Source organism: Sminthopsis crassicaudata, chromosome 3, assembly GCF_048593235.1.
Source record: "Sminthopsis crassicaudata isolate SCR6 chromosome 3, ASM4859323v1, whole genome shotgun sequence".
Classification (NCBI taxonomy): Eukaryota; Metazoa; Chordata; class Mammalia; order Dasyuromorphia; family Dasyuridae; genus Sminthopsis; species Sminthopsis crassicaudata.
The window spans coordinates 115,059,137-115,080,541 of record NC_133619.1 but is presented as its reverse complement, the minus strand read 5'-3'; the positions used below and the strand labels follow the sequence as shown (position 1 = coordinate 115,080,541).

The following is a 21,405-nucleotide window of genomic DNA, read 5'->3' as shown; positions in this document are numbered from 1 at the left end:
GTTCATTATTATTTTCAATGAATTAATAGATATTTTAGATTTTATTGGGTTTAATTTCTAAATGGTATATATTTATAACTATTGCCCAAAAAAGCAATATTTATGGTCCTCAATAATTTTTAAGAATATAAAAGAAAGCTTAGATTAAAAAAAATAAAGTCACTATTTTAAAAAGTTGTTTTAGGTCAATGAAAGGTTAATTATTGTTCATGAAATATTTGACCCAGCATTTGGAGATGTAAAGAGAATAAAATCATATATATATATAATAATTTGTCTTTTTTTTCTGATTGTAAAAGAGAAGTTAGAATATCTTGACTCAATAAAGAATTAGGTTAGGATAGAAAGGGGAACATTTTATCTGACAGGCAATTTAGTATGAGACAAGATATTGGACCTGGATATAAGAAGATAGGGATTCAAATTCACCACAAATGCGTAGGCTGACTGATAATTCTCTTCAAATCAATTTATTTTGGGTAGGGATAGGGCTCAGTTTCCTCATTCATAAGGTGATAGGGTGGGATTCATTAACTTGTAAGGGTCCCATCCAGTTCTAAATCTATGATCTAAGATAGCACAATTTATTAATCATATTAAGACAGAACCCATGACCACATTGGTAATTAAAAATAAGGTCTTTTTGAAAAATATATTTTAACTGCATAATGTCAGGTAACTCCTGAGATGTAGTTGTCATGAAACAGGCACATCTTTGTGAGAAAATGAATTATAAATAGTTTTGCTTAAAACTCTGAAATAATCTGGAAATGTGATTATTCGATATGGAGGTAGCTGAGGAATTCTTTGTGACAAATAATTGAACCTCTCTCAAAAAGAAGAAAAACAATTATAAATATCCAGTTGCTAAAAAACAATAACAACAACAAAAACTTGACAGCTTAATATTCTCCTAACCAAATTTTTGTTAAAAGTAATTCTGAAACTAACTCTGGAGTACCTTTGAACATGAGCTTTATGTTTGGGGTGTCTGGACTACAGCATCATTCACTATTCTATGTTAAATCATGCATTCAGTTGTTTCCATTTATATTGCATCAAAGCAGTTGAAATCCAATTGAAAAGTTTCTTTAGACAGCCATTGTGCAGGAACATGATGTCAATATTAATAAAGACTGAATTTCCCCTTGGCTCACTTCTTACAGATAAGCTTTTCAATAATACACTGCTTGCACCAAAGGTCTGATGGGACTGGGAATAGTAAAAAACACTAATAAAAGAATGTTGAATGTTTTTATATTAAATTTCCCCACAGGCAAACTGAAAAGCCTACTTAGAGAACGCCAATCAACATGGCACTTATTAAATGTAACAAGAGTCCTGTTACAACAGATCTTTAAAGCCCCTAAAAATGAATTAGAAAATAGAGACAAAAGACAATTACAAATGCATTTTTAAATGCAAACCCTGGACAGCTCACCTGATACTCACTGACTCAACACTGAGTTATTTGATCTTCAAAAACCTTCCATTCCTGGCAGTTTGTAGTGATTTAAAAAATATATATATATATTTAAATGTAATAGTGAGCTATTTTACCTTTTAAATGTCTGGAATTTTTCTTAATGTATTTTATAATCACTGAATATCCAGTGGTTTTTCAAAAATTTACTCCATACTTCACTTTTTTTAGTGAAAAATAAATTCAATGGCTCAATGACTAAAATAACATTTAAAAGAGTTTTAAGAAAAAGAGATAATTGTTCAAATTAATTATTATAAAACAAATATGATGTGTTGTGATCCTATAATAAAAATAAACACTTGGGGGTAATGTATCAACATTAGCAACCTGGGGGTTATACTCAATTCAAAGACTCTCCACCCTTCACTTTCATCTGAAGTCAAGCAATATCTTTCCCACCATCAAAGTAGTGACAAATATATTAAATCTGCCCATCCTTTGAGAACTTGAACCCCAGGCTGAGATTTGCCTTGGATTCAGTAATAAAAAATAAAGCTCAATTGTTAAACATTGGTTATTTCTTGCAGACATGCAAAAAAAAAAAAAAAAAAAAAAAAAGAAATAGGAAGCAGGTCACAGAGTCTTTAAGTGAGTAATTTGAGTCTGAGGAATCATTTTACATAACTCAGAAAAATAATAAAAAGATTTTTAATCATTAGTGAAGCAACTTGGAAACTTTTCACAAAAATATTTTTAAATGAATCATAGATCCCTAATGCCAAAAAAAAAAAAAAAAAAATCACCCACCCACCCCCAAACAGGTACTAAGATTAAAAAGTATATGAAAAAAAAAAAAGTGGACAAACCATTTTTTCTTTCAACATCCTCTTTCAAAGTAAAAAAAAAAAAAAAATACATACTAAATGAAAAAGTAAGTTACCCATTTATTTGCATTAAGACAGATTTCCCTTCATACTCTCCATACTGTTTATTCTCATAGTCACCATGCATGTTATAATGCTTGCTTTCCCTTTTTGAGTAACCCTATTAGATAAAGTGGCAGTGTGAGATGAAGTATATTGATGGTGAGAAGATGAAGTCAGAAGGCAGTAACCTAGATGTTTTCCATGATTTCCTCACTGGGCTGAAATCAGGGTCATCCCTGAAATCATAGAAATCATTGCTTGAAGACTCATGTCACTTGTGTTTGAATTTCTGCTTCTTCTTAGATCATTTCTTTTCTTTTTCCTGTTCCTTCTTTCTCTTCTATTTCATTCTTGGAAAAGTTTTCTCACAGATTAAATCACTATGATTTTTCTTTCCTTTTTTTTTTTCTCTCAGAGTCCTTTCTTGCACTCTAGAGAGGTCCTATGTTTTCACCCCAATATTATCCAGTTCTCTTTTTTCCAAATTTCCATCTACCTTGTCGTTAGGGAACAGGCTAAGGATTGGGTGCTCCCCATCACATTGGATGATGGGGAGTAGTAGTGATGAGGATAAGACAGGTATCTAAGAAGAGGAGCTAAGAGGAGGTCAGAAGTCTAAGAATGATGAGATCCCTGGGATATTCTGATCCCTTTCTACCAGTTTGCCACAATTGCTGTGTAACAAAAGACAAGGATTAACTGTGGCTCTACCTATTTCATAAATGATTGTGGATGAAACATTTCATCATATGGTTGCCATTTCTTTGGCAGTAAACTCTTCCAAACTTAATTAGGTTGATCATTAGCTTATTTTACAATGCTCAACTATTTTATGGGAATAATATTGCAGAGATTCAGTTATTTGTAATTTGGGTTTTTCTTTTCTTTTCTTTTTTTTACATTTTTATTATAGCTTTTTATATACATGGGTAATTTTTCAACATTGGCCCTTGCAAAAACTTCTGTTTCAACTTTTCCCCTCCTTCCCTCCACCTCCTTCTCTAGATGGCAGGCAGCCCCATATATGGTAAATATGTTAAAGTATATGTTAAATAAAATACATGTATACATATTTCTACAGCTATCTTGCTGCACAAGAAAGACTGGATTTAGAAAGAAGGTAAAAAATAACCTGAGAAGAAAAAAAACAAAAATGCAAGCAAACAATAAGAGAAAGAGTACAAATTCTATGTTGTGGTTCATATTCATTTCCTAGTGTTCTTTCTTTAGGTGTAGTTGGCTCTGTTCATTACAGAACAATTGGAACTTGAAAGCCCTTTAAATGGGCGGTGCCATAGTGCAACAGGAGATTGAATGCCTCAGGAAGTAATCTCTGTGGATATTAGGACTGCCTTGTAGGTGGGATCTTGGCCACATTGAGATAGCTTCATAATGGGTGACTCTCTCACTGATTGGCTGTGTGTGTGACCTCACAGGCCCTTTATAAACCCACTGCAGACAGCAGTCGCTCTCTTTAACCTGGTGCTCTTTAACCTGACTCCCTAACCAGGGGTAGCCAAGCCAAGCGGATGGATGGATAGCGAGAGGTAAGGAGTTTGGTAGTGAACACGTGGGTCTTCTGACCAGGTGTTCACTAGGGAACCAACAAGTCAGGGCATCAAGTCAGGACATTATGTGAGTAGGTATAATAAAGGCTTTTAAGATTACACATGGCTGTTCTTGAGCACGCTACTGGTTATTAAACTATAGATTCAAGAGATCATGGCCAGAGACCTTTAAAGGCCTCAGAGGAGGCAAGCCGTGTAGAGTTGACACTGCAAAGGTCAGTGGTCAAAGGTACTCTGTTGGGCCTAGGACAGACTAGTAATTGTAACTGCCAGGAGGGCATGTTACAGGAACTGATTTAGATCCTCTCATTGCTGAAGAGAGCCACGTCCATCAGAATTGACCATCATATAGTATTGTTGTTAAAGTATATAATGATCTTCTAGTTCTACTCATTTCTATAAGGGGCCTTTAAATGGGTGCCACAGCGCATCGGGAGATTGAGGCCCGGAAGTAATTTCTGTGGATATTAGGACTGCCCTTGGGTGGGATCCTGGCCATATTGAGATAGCTTCATAATGGGTGACTCTCTCGCTGATTGGCTGTGTGTGTGACCTCACAGGCCCTATGTAAGCCCACTGCAGGCAGCAAGCGCCCTCTTTAACCTGGCGTTCTTCACCCTGGCTTCCCAGCCTGGGTGGCCAAGCCAAGATGGATAGCCAAAAGAGGTAAGGGTTTTGGTAGTGAACACGTGGGTCTTCTGACCAGGTGTTCACTAGGGAACCAACAAGTCAGGGCATCAGTTAGGGCATTATGTGAGTAGGTATAATGAAGGCTTTTAAGATTACACGTGGTTGTTCTTGAGTGTGCTACCGGTTATTAAGCTAGTAACTGTAACTGCCAGGAGAGCACGTTACACATTTCACTTATCATCAGTTCATGTAAGTCTCTCCCAACCTCTTTGTATTCATCCTACTGGTCATTTCTTATAGAACAATAATATTCCATAATATTCATAAGCCACAATTTATTCATCCATTCTCCAATTGGTGGTCATCCATTCAATTTCCAGTTTTTAGCCACTACAAATAGGGCTGCCACAAACATTTTTGCACATATAGGTCCCTTTCCCTTCTTCAATATCTCTTTAGATTATAAGCCCAGTAGTAATACTGCTAGATCAAAGGGTATGCACAATTTGATAACTTGAGTATAATTCCAAATTGCTCTTCAGAATGGTTGGATCCATTCACAACTCCACCAACAATGCACTAGTGTCCAAGTTTTCCCACATCCCCTCCAACACTCATTGTAACGAGCTGTCGTCTCCAGAAGCTGCTGGATCGCTCTCTGGGAAGAGATCTGCTGTGTCTACTCAAATCTCTCCAACAGATTCTTCTTCCTGTAACGAACCGTTGTCTCCAGGCAGTTGCTGTTAACTCTTGTCCAAAGAAGTGACTTCCCTTCCTGCAGAGAGCTCCGTCAAGCCTGATGCAATTCAGAGTCTCCTCTTTCTCTGAGAGTCCTCTTCTTTTATTCTCCCAGAGAATGGGCGTGGGATAATGCAAGGGCTTCTGGGAAGAACCACCCCAGCCAATGAGCTTGCCCCCTCTATCAAGTCAACCTGAGTTCTCACCTTGTAACTATCCAGACAACCTCAGTTCTCACTTAGTAATCCTAACAACTCATCATTATCTTTCCCTGTCATCTTAGACAATCTGACAGGTGTGCAGTAGTATCTCAAGTTGTCTTAATTTGCATTTCTCTGATCAATAAGGATTTGGAACACCTTTTCACAGGTCAATTTCTTCATATAAAAATTGTCTGTTCATATACTTTGACCATTTATCAATTGAAGAATGGCTTGATTTCTTGTAAATTAGAGACAATTCTCTATATATTTTGGAGATGAGGCCTTTATCAGAACTTTAGCTGTAAAAATGTTTTCCCAGTTTATTGCTTCCCTTCTATTCCTGTCTGCATTAGTTTTGTTTGTACAAAAGCTTTTTAACTTAATGTAATCAAAATTTTCTATTTTGTGATCAATAATGACATCTAATTCTTCTTTGGTCACAAATTCCTTTCTCCTCCAAAAGTCTGAGAGGTAAACTATTCTATGTTCTTCTAATTTATTTATTATCTCATTCTTTATGCCTAGATCATGAACCCATTTTGATCTTATCTTGATGTATGGTGTGATTGCCTAGTTTTTGCCATACTAATTTCCAATTTTCCCAGCATTTTTTATCAAATAATGAATTCTTATCCCAAAAGCTGGGGTCTTTGGGTTTGACAAACCCTAGATTGCTATAGTTATTGACTATTTTGTCCTGTGAACCTAACCTATTCCATTGATCAACCAGTCTATTTCTTAACTGATACCAAATGGTTTTGGTGACCACTATTTTGTAATATAGTTTTGTATCAGGTACAGCTAGGCCACCTTCATTTGATTTTTTTTCCAATAGTTCCCTTGAAATTCTTGACCTTTTGTTCTTCCATATGAATTTTGTTGTTATTTTTTTCTAGTTCATTAAAATAGTGTCTTGGGAGTATGACTAGGAGAGCACTAAATAAATAGATTACTTTAGGTAGTATTGCCATCTTTATTATATTCACTTGACCTATCCAGGAACAGTTAATATTTTTCCAATTGTTTAAATATGACTTTATTTGTGTGGAAAGTGTTTTGTAGTTTTGCTTATATAATTCCTGACTTTCCCTTGGCAGATAGATTCCCAAATATTTTATACTATTGATAGTTATTTTAAATAGAATTTTTCTTTGTGTCTCTTGCTGTTAGGTTTTGTTAGTGATGTTTAAAAATGCTGATTTATGTGGATTTACTTTGTATCCTGCAACTTTGATAAAGTTGTGGATTATTTCTAATGGCTTTTTAGTAGAATCTCTGTTGTTCTCTAAGTATATCATCATATCATCTGCAAAGAGTGATAATTTGGTTTCCTCATTACCTACTCTAATTCCTTTAATTTCTTTTTCATCTCTTATTGCCAAAGCCAGCATTTATAATACAATATTGAATAGTAATGGCGATAATGGGCAACATTGTTTCACTCAATTTTATTGAGTGATTTTATTGGGAATGGTTCCAGTTTGTTTCCATTACATATAATGCTTACTGATGGTTTTAAATAAATGCTAGTGACTATTTTAAGGAAAAGTCCATTTATCCCTATACTCTCTAGGGTTTTTAATAAGAATGGGTGTTGGATTTTATCAAATGCTTTTTCTGCATCTATAGAGATAATCATATAGTTTTTGTTAATTTGGTTATTGATATAGTCAATTATGCTAATAGTTTTCCTAATATTGAACCAGCCCTGTATTCCTGGTATAAATCCTACTTGGTCATGGTTTATTATCCTAGAGATGATTTTCTGTAATCTTTTTTGCTAAGATTTTATTTAATTTTTTTTCATTGATGTTCATTAGGGAGATTGGTATAAGTACCATGTCTATGTCATAAAAGGAATTTGGTAGGACTCCTTCATTCCCTATTTTTTCAAATAATTTATATAGCATTGGAGTTAATTGTTCTTTAAATGTACAATCACATATAAATCCAGCTGGTCCTGGGAATTTTTTCTTAGGGAGTTTAATAATAGTGTGTTTTCTTTTTCTAAAATGGGACTATTTAACCAATTTACTTCTTCCTCTGTTAATCTGGGCAACCTATATTTTTTAAGATATTCATCCATTTCATTTAAGTTATCAAATTTATTGGCATAAAGTTGGGCAAAGTAACTCCTAATTATTGCTCTAATTTCCTCTTCAGTAATGGAAATTTCTCCCTTTCATTTTTAAGACTAACAATTTGATTTTCCTCTTTCCTTTTTTAATCAGATTTACTGAGGGTTTATCTATTTTATTGGTTTTCTCATAGAACCAATTCTTAGTTTTGTTAATTAATTCAATAGTTTTTTTTTTTTTACTTTCAATTTTATTAATCTCTCCTTTTATTTTTAGAATTTCAAGTTTTGTGTTTGTCTGGGTTTTTTTTTTAATTTATTCCTTTTTTAGCATTTTTAGTTGCAAGTCCAATTCATTAGCCTTCTCTTTCTCTATTTTATGCAAGTAGGCCTCTAGAGATATGAAATCCCCCCTTATTACCTCTTTGGCTGCATCTCACACATTTTGGTATGATGTCTCATTATTGTCATTCTCTTGGGTGAAATTATTAATTGTGTCTATAATTTGCTGTTTTACCCAATCATTCTTTAGGATGAGATTATTTAGTTTCCAATTACTTTTTGGTCTATTTTCCCCTAGCTTTTTACTGAATGTAATTTTTATTGCATCGTGATCTGAAAAGGATGCATTTATTATTTCTGCCTTTCTGTATTTGAATTAGAGGTATTTATGTCCTAATATATGGTCAACTTTTGTATAGGTTCCACGAACTTTTTGTTTAGCTCTGGTTTTTTTCATCAGCAATAAATAGGGATGTCCATTGAATGTCCATCTTCTTCCCTGGAAGAAAATGCTCAGTTTTTCTGGGTAAGTTATTCTTGGCTGCATACCAAGTTCCCTTGCCTTTTGGAATATCAGATTCCAGGCCCTTGGATCCTTTAATGTGGATGCTGCTAGATCCTGAGTGAGTGATTCTTATTGTGACTCCTTGGTATTTGAATTTTTTTTTCTGGCTGCTTATAGTATTTTTGCCTTGGTCTGATATTTCTGGAATTTAGCCACAATATTTCTTGGAGTTTTGATTTTGGGATCTCTTTCAGTAAGTGATCTATGAATTCTTTCAATGTCTATTTTACCTTCTGTTTCTATAACATCTGGCCGTTCTCTTTGATGATTTCCTGAAAAATAGTGTCTGGGTTCTATTTTTCATCATGGTTTTCAGGGAGTCCAATAATCCTTAGATTATCTCTCCTAGATCTATTTCCAGGTCTGTTGTTTTCCCAAATAGGTATTTAACATTTTTAATAATTTTTCATTTTTTTGGTTTTGTTTGACTGATTTATGTTGTCTACTGGAATCATTCATTTCCATTTGTTCAAGTCTGATTTTTAACAAATTATTTTCTTCACTTACTTTTTTTATTTGTCCAACTCAGTTTTTAAATAAGTTGTGTAATGTTCTGAGAAGAGATCTGCTGTCTCAACTCAATCTCTCGGCCAGATTCTTCTTCCTGTAGAGAGCCGCCAACTCTGACCTCGAGTAGAGACTCCTCTCTCTTGCTCAATGTTGCTTCTTTTATCCTCCCAGAGAATGGGCGTGGAATAACTCAGGGGCTTCTGGGAAAAAATACTTCAACCAATGAACTTGCTTCTCTTAAACATGCAAGCTCCTCCCCAAGAAGTTCAAAGGGGTAAAACTCCCCTTAAAAGCCAGAACTAGAGAATTGTTAAGTACCGACTTAGCACTTAGTAAGAAACTATCATCTCTTTATCTCATTAGCACTTAGTAAGAACCTAACAAAGTTGTTTTGTTCTATAGAATCTTTTTCCATTTCCTCAATTTTTTTTAAAAAAAGAATTATTTTCTTTTTCCAATTCACAAATTCTGTTTTCCTGGGAGTGATCTTTTCCATTTTGCAAATTCTGTTTTTCAAGGAGTTGTTTTCTTTTTCCACTCCATCTTTGAATGAGTTCTATGCTTTACCCTGACCCTCTTGCAAAGCTTTCCTTTCCTTTCCCCATTTTTCTTCTAGCTCTCTTTTAAGATCTTTTAAATTTCTTCTATGAGAGACTTATGTGGTGGGGACCAGTCATATCCTCCTCTGGATCTAGAAATAAACTCTTTTTAGTCTCCTCAGGGTTTGAAGTCTGCTCTCTTTCAGTGTAGAAGCTATCAATAGTTAGAGCCCCCTTTGCCTTTTTGCTCATTAAAAAAAAAAAGCTACAGTTTGCTTATGGGGGGCAATGGAGTATTTCTAAGCTTTACAGACAACAGAAAGTGACAGTGAAGGGGCAGTGGGACAGTACACACTGGCTGCACTGGGATTAGCAGATGTGCTAAAATCAGTAGCAGCAGAAAGGCAATATCTGCACTGGGACCAACAACTGGGTTTGTGTTGAGACTAGTGGCTGTGGCTTTGCCTGGATCACTCTGAGTCACTCCCGGTGCTGGGTGGGTATGGCCGGATCCCAAGGGATTTTAGCATTTTGGGGTTTTAGCCTTTATCCCCTGTGTTTATAGCTTCTCTGCTGATTTACTGGCTTGCTGCCAGAGCAGAATAGCTGACACCCAGCAGATTTTCCTCCATCAGAGACCAGCCCCCGCCCCCCTCCAGTCTGCTCAGCTTGAGCTGTTTCCCATGCTCTCACTGCCAACTTGTCTGATGCTGCACCAGGCCTAGCCATCCCCACCCATGAGCAAAAACAGACCTTTTCTGGTGAATTTCAAGATTATTTTATGTTGGTAATGTGTTGTACTTCCAATATTCGTGGGTTCTGATAGTCAAGCACTAATTCCAAGGCTGAATTTCATTCAAATAGCTTGAGGGTAAAGGAGAGTTTAGAAGACCCATGTGTCCTCTCCAACATTTTGGCTCTGCCCCATGTACTTTGTGTTTTTCTATGATGTTTTGAAACATTTATTTTAAAATATATTTTTTAAAAAGACCATTACAAGCATATATATACACATATATGCATACATGCATACATACATATATGTATGTGTGACAAAAAATAGAACAAGTCCTAATACATCACCTAAGCCTTTCTAGCTTAGTAGAACTTGCCAGAATTGTGTTCTTACATTTGAAGTCAAGGTGACTTCCCCATTTTGGGGAATATTGGAACAGTTAAAAAACCAATATTTGATTTGTACACACACAATCATAGAATTGTAGACCTGGAAATGACCTTAGGAGTCATTTTGCCCTGCCCCTTCATTTTATGAAGAACCAGAGTGAAGCCCAATAAAGAAAACTGATTTGCCTTCTACTCTCTATATTTGGACTAGATCTATGTTGGACTAGTGTAAGGAGTTCTGAATGCACTTCCTGTGCCACTGCAGATCTGTATCTTTTCTGAAACTAACAGAACATTACCTGGGCCATGAGAACTTAAGTGACTTTCCCAGGATCACACTTCTGGTGTTTTTCAAAGTGTAGCTTCAACCTGGGTCTTATTGACACCAGGGCCAGATCTCTGTCCATTTCACCACAAATAATTGGATAACACTATGACATTACTGCTCTTAATCTCTTGAAGGTATACTGGTTTGCTGACTTAAAATATCAATGGAATCAGATGAAAAATATTTTCTACATGGTAGTATAGTTTCTTCAAATTCTAAATGAATTTTTATATAAAGCAATTAAGACTAGGAAGCACACCAGCTTTCAGGAACCTAGTGTTACCAATTGCTCTTACAGAATAGTTTTTTTTTTTTCCCTGTACAGTTATTCAGAATGGAGTTATTACAGTAAGTGAACAATTTCTCATGCTTTGGAAGCAGAATGAGTAGAACTATCTGGCCAGAGGATGAAATATCTAATTAAATACATTTTTATTTTTATTTATTTTTTATTAATTTTATTATTATAACTTTTTTTTTTGACAGGACATATGTATGGGTAATTTTTAACAGTATTATCCCTTGCACTCACTTCTATTCTGAATTTCCCCCCCTTCCCTTCACTCCCTCCCCTAGATGGCAGGCACTCCCATACATGTTAAATATGTTATAGTATATCCTAGATACAATATATGTGTGCAGAACTGAATTTCTTGTTGCACAGGAAGAATTGGATTCAGAAGGTAAAGAAAACCTGGGATGAAAAACAAAAATGCTTACAGTTTACACTCATTTCCCAGTGTTCCTTCTCTGGGTGTAGCTGATTCTGTGCATCATTGATCAATTGGAACTGAATTAGATCTTCTCTTTATTGACTATATCCACTTCAATCAGAATACATCCTCATACAGTATTGTTGTTGAAGTGTATAATGATCTGGTTCTGCTCATTTCACTCAGCATCAGTTCATGTAAGTCTCTCCAAGCCTCTCTGTATTCATGCTGCTGGTCATTCCTTACAGAACAATAATATTCCATAACATTCATATACCAAAATGTACCCAACCATTCTCCAAATGATGGGCATCCATTCATTTTCCAGTTTCTAGCCACTACAAAAAGGGCTGCCTCAAACATTTTGGCACATAAGGTCTCTTTCTCTTCTTTAGTATTTCTTTGGGATGTAAGCCCAGTAGTAGCACTGCTGGATCAAAGGGTATGCATAGTTTGATAACTTTTTGGGCTTAATTCCAGATTGCTCTCCAGAATGGTTGGATTATTTCACAACTCCACCAACAATGTATCAGTGTCCTAGTTTTACCACATTTCCTCCAACATTCATCATTATTTTTTCCTGTCATCTTAGCCAATCTGACAGGTGTATAGTGGTATCTCAGAATTGTCTTAATTTGCATTTTTCTGATCAATAGTGATTTGGAACATTCTTTCATATAAGTGGAAATAGTTTCAATTTCATCATCTGAAAATTGTCTATTCATATCCTTTGACAATTTTTCAATTGGAGAATGGTTTGATTTCTTATAAATCAGAGTCAGTTCTCTATATATTTTGGAAATGAGGCCTTTATCAGAACCTTTAACTGTAAAAATGTTTTTCCCAGTTTGTTACTTTCCTTCTAATCTTGTTTGCATTAGTTTTGCTTGTACAAAAGCTTTTTAATTTGATGTAATCAAAATCTTCTATTTTATGATCAATAATGTTCTCTAGTTCTCCTTTGGTCACAAATTCCTTCTTCCTCCATAAGTCTGCGAGGTAAACTATCCTATGTTTCTCTAATTTATTAATGATCTCATTCTTTATACCTAAGTCATGGACCCATTTTGATCTTATCTTGGTATGTGGTGTTAATTTTTTTTAAATTAAACAACAAGGCATTGTGTTTATTAAACAGCACTGAGGACATAAAGATAATTAGTCCCTCTCCTCAAGACAGATTCCTTCTTTTTAATTATGGATTCAGGGAAAGAAATATGTTTGCATAGATGAGTCAGCCAATACAATGTAATTTCCAGTGAGTATTAATAAATACTAATGGTATCATGCAAGGTATACCAAAGTAGTTGGTTTCTTAAGGTTATGTATTTCCACAGATCTAGTGTATCATCAGTGATCCCCCACCATCTAAAGGGCCTGCAAATCATTTTACAGCTTATTGAAATATTCATTCATATTACTAACTGGATACTTGCTTCATTGCAAGGAGTAGATCTGGGCTACATGAACCATGACCTGTTCTAAGGAGTTTTTGATCCAGGTGTTAGGGTACAAACAATCAGATGGCTAGGTGAAAATAATCTCAAAAATAGGAGGATGGATCTACAAAATATTTCTCAGGTGAAAAGATGTAATTCCTCAGAAATTCCACCTCAAAGGGAAAGCTACTATTATGGACTGAATTCACAAATGAATTTAAAAGATCCAGACTATAACTTAACTTCTGAAATTTATAAGATGTGACTATGAGCATAAGGAGTCACTTAATCTCTGAGCTTTCTGTTTCATTATCTGTAACACCTTGGTAATATAGAGAGACAATTAAGTGGCATAGTGAATAGATTGTTAGACTGGGAGTTGAAGACATATTCAAATACATGTGACCCATCACACATAATTTAACTATTTTGTGCCAAAATTTCCTGAAATGATTATGATGAAGTGATAGCATTAGTCTCAATGGCTTCCAAGGTCTTTCTAGTTCTATATGCATGTCTTATAAATATTGAGTTATTGTGAGTTATTGTGAGGCTTAAATGAGAGCACAAAAAGTGCTTCAAAACTTTGAAGCACTTTATTTATATCATTATTGTCTATAGTGTTTATTTAGCATTCCCCACAAATGGGATGATTATAAGTTAACTTTTTTTTAAAACATTCAATTTTATATAGTTAATTTTACATAGCAAACATATGTGTATGTATGTATAATTGTGTTATTAACTTATCTAAAACAAAATTAATTTTGTCAAACATTTTAATAACTATTTAATAACTATGAAAATTTGAAGCAAATACTATAAATAACAAACTGACCTGAAAATAACCTCCCTTACAGTTCCACTGTCATGCCTTCTTATGACACACAGACAACCTAAAATCTCAAATGTGATATCATCAGAAGCTCCTAACAATCTGAAAAGGTTTTGATTATGCATTTGATGATTAACTGTATGTCACTAGTCCAAGCACCAGTTAAATTTGGAGAGGCTTATCACCAGTTTGACTAGACAGTAACAGATTTCTTGGCTCAAACATCTTTCTTACATGTTACACTGACAAAATTATAGCATAATAAAAGCTCACAAGATCATTAGCCAACATATATTGGATCAGACGAATGATAGAGCTAGCTCAGTATGATGGAGGAAATAATTGTATTGTTTAGAATAGGATCACAAGACCTGGAAGGGATCTTGAAGACCATCTACTGTGTAATGCAGCATCCTAATTTTACAAATAAGAAAACTGAGGCTCCAAACTTTTAAGTGACTTGTCCAAAGTTAACAAATAGTAAGTAGTAAAGCTTAGATTTAAATCCAGGGTCTCTGACTTCAAATATAAATCTCAGTTTTTCAAAAATCTATCTTTTAAAATTCCCTAGGCATATGTCTGAGACTATACTTTAGAGATTAAACCAGTACTCCCATATTGGGAGTTCCTAAATTAATAAAATCCACAAGAGTAGAATCAGAGCAGGGAGATGTGAAAATCCCATGATAAAGCTACGTGATTTCAAATCAAAGAGCACAAGACAATCTCAAAATAATCTAAATATCAATGACATAAAGAGCAGTGGTGACATGGTAGATATAAGTAAACTATGGCATATTACTAAACATAATTTTGTTATGATAAGTGATGACTTATAAGTTATCTGTTGTGTGAAAAACATCAATAGTGATAATAACAATAACACATATTTGTATAGTGCTTTAGGTTTTGCAAAGCACTTTTCTCATAACTTTGTGAAGTATTTATCCCATGATTTTTATAGATTAAAAAAAAACTACATGATGTTTTTTGTTTTCACCTCATTTATATCACCCAACTTGTCTTCTCCCAATACCCTGTGTGAGATCTATCCCTTATGATATCAAATGAAAAAATAGAAAAATAATTGAGCAAAACTGATCAATGCATTGAAAAAGTCTGCCATTATATGCAGGATTTAATATTCCCTATCATCTAGCTTGTTGAAAAAAGGAATGAGGTATTTTTTTATATCTCGTCTTTACAGTCAACCTTGATTAGACTAATTTCGTAGCAATTTTAAGTTGTTTTCTTGTTATTGTTCTTTCCATTTGCATTGTTAAGGTCATTAGAAATATTTTTCTGTTTCTTCTTACTTAAATCTGCATCAGTTAATGGTTTTCCATGTTCATCATATTGATTAAAAATTGATTATTATAGACCAATAATAACAATTCCACTAATGCCTCACAACTGATTCAACTGTTTCCTAATCTATGGGTACCTACTTTGTTTCCAGTTCTTTGTTACTACAAAAATAATGCTATTACAAATATTTTTAACATACAGGATATTTCTTTTTTAAATATTGACCTCTTCAGGTTATGTGTCTCTAAGTAAAAATTTTGGTCAAAGTATTTGGACATTTTAATCACTATAGAGAAACTCAATTGCTTTCCTGAAGAGTTAGAGCATCTTACTTGCTCAGTCAATAATGTAGCAATGAATTTGGTTATCTACAACCTCTCCAAGATTTGCTCTTCCTATCTTGTGTCATCTTTTTTGATTTTTCAGGAAAAAGAGAAACATATATTCACTTGTGTTTCTCTTATTGGTGCTACTTGGAACATTCTTTCATATGCTTATTAAGCTTTTATTTCTTCCTCTGTTCAAAAGCTAGAAAATAATATATCTTTATGATTTCCATTAAACTCCTTAGCCAGAAAAAGATATCATCCACTATGATTTTACTTAAATAGTAGTTCTAAACTTATTAAAATTGCATTTGTTAGGAAATAAAATTTCCTTTAACTCTCTGTTGATTAAAAACCTGCTCTGAAAAGTTAAATGATTTCCCTACAATCACACAAATTTAACTGTCAGAAGCATAATATACATTTAGATTTTAAGACTCTTAATAGCAACAACTGGCATTTATATAGTACTTCAAGGCTTACAAAGTACTTAATAAACATCCTATTTTAGCCTCATAATAATTCTGAGAGATAGGTGGTCTTATTATCTCTTCTTACAGGTAAAGATACTGAGGTTAAATAAATTGCCCATGATGACAAAGCTAGTAAATGTATGAAGCATGATTTGAATTCAGGTTTTCCTGTTCTATCCCTTGTGATATTTCACCAATCCATCAACAGAAAAGAAGTTTAGTCAATCATGTGGAAAGAATGAGAGGGTAATTGATGAACATATGTTCATCATGAACGCCATGTTGTTCTGGTCAGTATATTACTTGATAGATATTAGAAGCTTATTAAAATCTTTATTGAGTGATGGACCAGGATCCATGAGATAAAGGACCACAGAGAAGCCTTCAGAATATTGTGTAGAAAATCTTTGAAAGAAAGATTTGTGGAAAGAAATGGACAAAATTTATTCAGAATAAGTTGTGAATGGGGTTTGCTTTACATTTTCTAGGGGAGTACTCACATCATTGAGATGATAGTTCCAAGCAGCTTTCAATGTAATTTTCAAAGTATCATTTGTATCTCCTCATTTAATTGTCACAACAAACCAAACTGAGTAATAGAAAGATTGTAGCTTATCTAAGATCACAAAACTAATATTGGACTGGATTTAGACCTCTAAATATTGTGTCAAGTATAGAATTCTTTCCAGTTCCCCATGTTGTCTATAATAAATGTTCATATCTCTCTTATTTATCTCAACAAGCTTTAGGAAATCAAATAATAAAATGTTTTCAAAAGCACTTAAAAGCATAGAACCCCATAAAACATAAGGTATAGTTATTACTTACTGACTGTTACATTACCACTACTATTGCCTTTACATTACCACTACTATTACCATGATTAACATTTGTAATAAGGAGAATGATGTTCATTAGTGATCTTTGCCTATCACCAATACATACAAATATCCATAGAACAAGACCTGCTATAAAAGTTGTGTTGATTTCATTTCTTTTAAGCCTGTTTTAAGTCTTCACTTTTGTTAAGTCTTAGATTACGGTAATACACTAGTTTGGATAGCATTCTTATTAGTTGCTTGGATATAATTACTGATTAAAAGGAGAGCATTTTAAATATCATTTTCAGTTGTATCATTCCTTGGTTAAATACTCATAGTGCCAGTATCTCTTCAACTAGTAAATATCTGTCACCAAACTTGGAATGAAGCTAACAGAATGAAGCTTGTCCTTATTTCCCTAAAGATAAATACTATCAAAACAAAAACTGAAAGTTCAAGGGATCATCATTGATGCAGTGTTTAAAATGAATTCAAAAAGAAAAGAGACAAAGGTGACATTCATTTCTATATCTGCAGGGTTTTTCGTGATATTTGATTAATTTTTACTGCAAAGGTTAATCTTACTAAAGTCTAGGAAAGAGATAGTGATCCGACTGACATTTTAAAACATTCTACAAGTATGATATATTAAAGTAAGCATTTAGGTTCTCAAGTTATATTGAAAAATTCCATTGTAGAGTTTTAGTATTGTTGTAACTGGGAATTAGATTTTATACAAAAAGGTAAGTTGGCAGACAAATTGATCATAGGCTATGTAAATTCATAGTTACTGCCTAGGAAAATATACTAATATCATTAGTAATTCATGTTTACAAAATGTTTTAAGGTTTATGAGTTTTTTCTCATAAACCTCTATGAAGTATAATAGTTTAAATGCCACTATCTCTATTTAGAAATCAGTCAATCAATAAGCATTTATTAAGTGATTACCAATATGTCAGGCACTGTATTAGGTTCCGGGCAGACAAATACAAAGCAGAAAAAAATTCCTACTCTCAAGGATCTTATAATTATAACAAATATATATGTATACATAGTGGAAACTTCAAATAGATATATAAACATGCTCAGAATAGTTCTATACCTATTCTATAGGCATTTTATAGGCATAAAAATAGAATTAAATACTCTGTTAGTTGAGAGTAAAGGCACTGGCATTTGGAGGGATCCATAAAGGTTAGATATGGAAGTTGATAGTTGAGCTACATCTTAATAAAGAAAATAATTCCTTGAGGCAGAAGTATGGAAGGAGTACATTCCATGCATGGGAGCTGTCCAAAGTAAAACACAGAGAAAGGAGATAGAATATATAAGAAATAGAAGAGTCCATTGGCTGGATCACAGAATAGAGGAGGCAGGTATATAACGTACATAGAACCTGAAAAAATAGAGGCCAGGATTGAGACCAGAATATCCAGAGCCTTAAAAGCTTAACAAATGTAGTTACATTTTTATCCTAGATGCAATTGGGAACCATAGGAATATAGTGAATATCATTGACATGATAGATCTAAATGTAAGGAAAATAATTATGTTAGCATTATGGAAGATGAAGTAGTACAAAGAAAGACTGAAGCAAGTAGAATAGTTAGAATGCTACCATTCTCTATGTAAGAGGTAATAAAGACCTGCATGAGAGAAAGAGGTAGTTATGTGATTAAAGGGAAAGAGCTGGAAGCAAGAGATGTGGAGATTGAAATGACAAGAATTTGCAAACATTTAATTGGAAGAATGATGGGTTGGGGAAGAAAGGGAGTTAAGGGTTGTACAACTTCTTGAGCCTTTTGCCTCTTTTGTAGCCCTAGCACTTAGCATAGTATCTGGCACACAGTAGTTGCATATTAAATGTTTTTAAATTATTGAATTATAAATGTAGGGTTCTATTCTAGACATATTGCGTTTGAGATGTTAGACAAATGCTATCAATTCTGCAATAGTCGATAGAAAACTCAATGGAGAGATGTGAGTCATCTGCTTATAGATGATAATTAATACCATGAAAAATTCTACAATGACTCTTCTGGTGTCAAAGAGAGATTTTTAAAAGCTGATATGTGACCATACAGGCAGAAAATTTGAGTCAGACAGTGGTTTGTTTGGTTTGGTGGAGTAAGGATATTTAGAAATCAGATTGGTAACTTTATTGATATAGGAAACTCCCAGTGAGCCACATTCCTGTCTCCCAATTCCAATGGGTAACTGCTCGTCAAGTTATAGAGATTCATCTGAAAGCACTGAGAACTTCAACTACTTGCCTAAGGTCAAACAATGATTTATAGTGACTGTTAGTCAATAAATAGTTATTAATTAATTATTATATAGTAAGTACAATGTTCAGTATTAAATATACAAAGAAACTCAAAAGTAGTTAATCCCCTCTGGAAGTGCACAGTCTAATGAGGGAGACACATTTACCAGCCTCTTCACCAACCTATACAAACAAGATACCTATAGAATAAATTGGAAATAATTAACACAGAGAAGGCTCTACAGTAATGGGAGATTGGTATATATTTCCTATAAAAAATGAGATATTAACTAGGATTTGAAGGAACTGAGGGAAATCAGGATTTGAAATGGAAAGAGAACATTCCAGGAATGGGGGATAATTAGTGAAAATGTTCAGCAAGGATTTTTGGTTTTAGTGTTTTGATTATGCAGTAGAAATTTTCAGTTAAATTATATAAAATAAATTAATCACATAAAATTTGATTAAATAAGGGATCAATAATATATTTATTTATTAGTCATTAGTATAAAATTAATAACAATGAGCTAATGTTATATTAATGTCAATATTCTAAGCACCCACACATAGAAGTGTCATGACAGGATAGCAATTTAATTAATTTGCCATTAATTCAAAGTATTCATTTTTAGATTGCTAATCATTAATAATAGAAATGCAAAACAAAACAACTCTGAAATTTCACTTCACACCCATCAAATTGGCAAAGATAATAAAAGCTTGAAATAGAAGACCTGAGTAAATACAAGAACACTAATGTATTGTGTGGATTGGCCTATTCCAGAAACCAATTTGGCATTATACTTTAATAGTAACTAAAATCTCTGTACTTTTTGACTGACAGATCCCACTACTAGGTAGATATTCCTGAGAGAACCAAAGAATGAAAGAAAAGAACCAGATTCAGCAAATTATGTATAATAGAACCTTGAGGCATAGTAAAGCATAAGAAATAGAGGATCCTTTAGGAAATAGATTAACAAATTGTGATAATCAATATAATGAAAGACTACAGAATTTCATACAATCTATTCAATTGCCTCATCATGCTATGGAAGTAGGCTATCCAAAATTATACCCTCATATAGAATAAATTCTGGCAATCTTAGCCATGTTAAAAAAGACTATGAGTATGGATCTAGTAATAGAGCAAGGATATTTTCTAAAAATTAACAATTTTATAGGATGACCATCAGTAGGCTGAACCCTTCTCTTGATTACTTATTTGTATATACTAATCCCTGAAACAACAAAAAAATAATGTTCCTCAATCAGTCCTGTGCAACACCTCCCCTCCCACTTTTGTTGTAAGGATGGCAGAATAATTGGAAAGAAAGTAGAGGATACTAAAAGCTGCATAATTTTGAATACCAAAATTTCAATATGAATATTAGTACACTAAATGTGACATCTTTATGCAATAATCAAGTGGTAGACATTTTGCTGGAGATACTAGTAATTTTGATAGTTTTACTATGAGTGAATTGAAAAGAAAAAAGGAAGTCACAGTTCAATAACAGAGTAGCATACAAAAATTCCTTGGAAAGTCAAAGTAAGGAGTTGGCAGAGCAGCATTCCTTGTATTCCTGAAGACATCCTTTCATGGATTATTTAAGCAGTGTGTATACCTCACTAAATCACATTTGTAAAAAAAAAAATGACTTTCATGAAAATATTGCAGATTATGTAGCGGCAATAGTTGATAAAAATAAAGTGGTAGAGAAATTATATCAAGTACTTTGTAAGACCCTTCACATCAAATCAACATATACTCTGTGTGAAATGGGAAAGGGAGAAGAGAGAGTGAAGTATATAGGAAAGCATGGCTCAATAAAGACTTGTAGCTTACACAGAATCCTCACACCTGTATATCATCAATACTTAATTAAAAAAAAAACCTAATATTTATTAGTACATATAAAATGGTAATATGATTTAGTAATTGTGATACAAAAAATGAAAAAAATAGCTGTCTATATATAACTGGACCACCAAATCATCAGAGCTAATTATGAAATTAGTTGAAAACAAGAAAAAAGAATAATGTGAAAAAGAAAGTGTATAACTGAAATGACAACTTCGTTATTTAAATATATAATTTTAAAAAATGGAAATGGACAATAAAAATTATACATAAGTCTACTAATACACACACACACACACACACACACACACACACACACACACACACACATATATATGTATAGATGTATATATGTATATGTGTATATATAGCCACAGGACCACAAAAAAAGTTCACAAAATGCTTTTGTCAGGAAATATCTGAGTTGCCAAAGGCAACAT

The 21,405-nt window shown here is 33.5% G+C and overlaps 1 long non-coding RNA gene across 5 annotated transcripts in view; it reads left to right on the top strand.

Moving 5' to 3' along the window:
* Positions 1–3,819: 3,819 nt before the first annotated feature.
* The window catches only part of LOC141564892 (uncharacterized), a 102,080-nt gene continuing 84,494 nt past the window's right edge, over positions 3,820–21,405 (top strand). For 2 of the 5 annotated variants that reach the window (XR_012488784.1, XR_012488785.1), the window contains exon 1: positions 3,836–3,899. This is a non-coding gene — a long non-coding RNA (uncharacterized LOC141564892). Of the gene's footprint in view, positions 3,900–21,405 lie in introns of all 5 variants that reach the window. The other 3 variants (XR_012488783.1, XR_012488782.1, XR_012488786.1) reach the window with 3 other exon arrangements.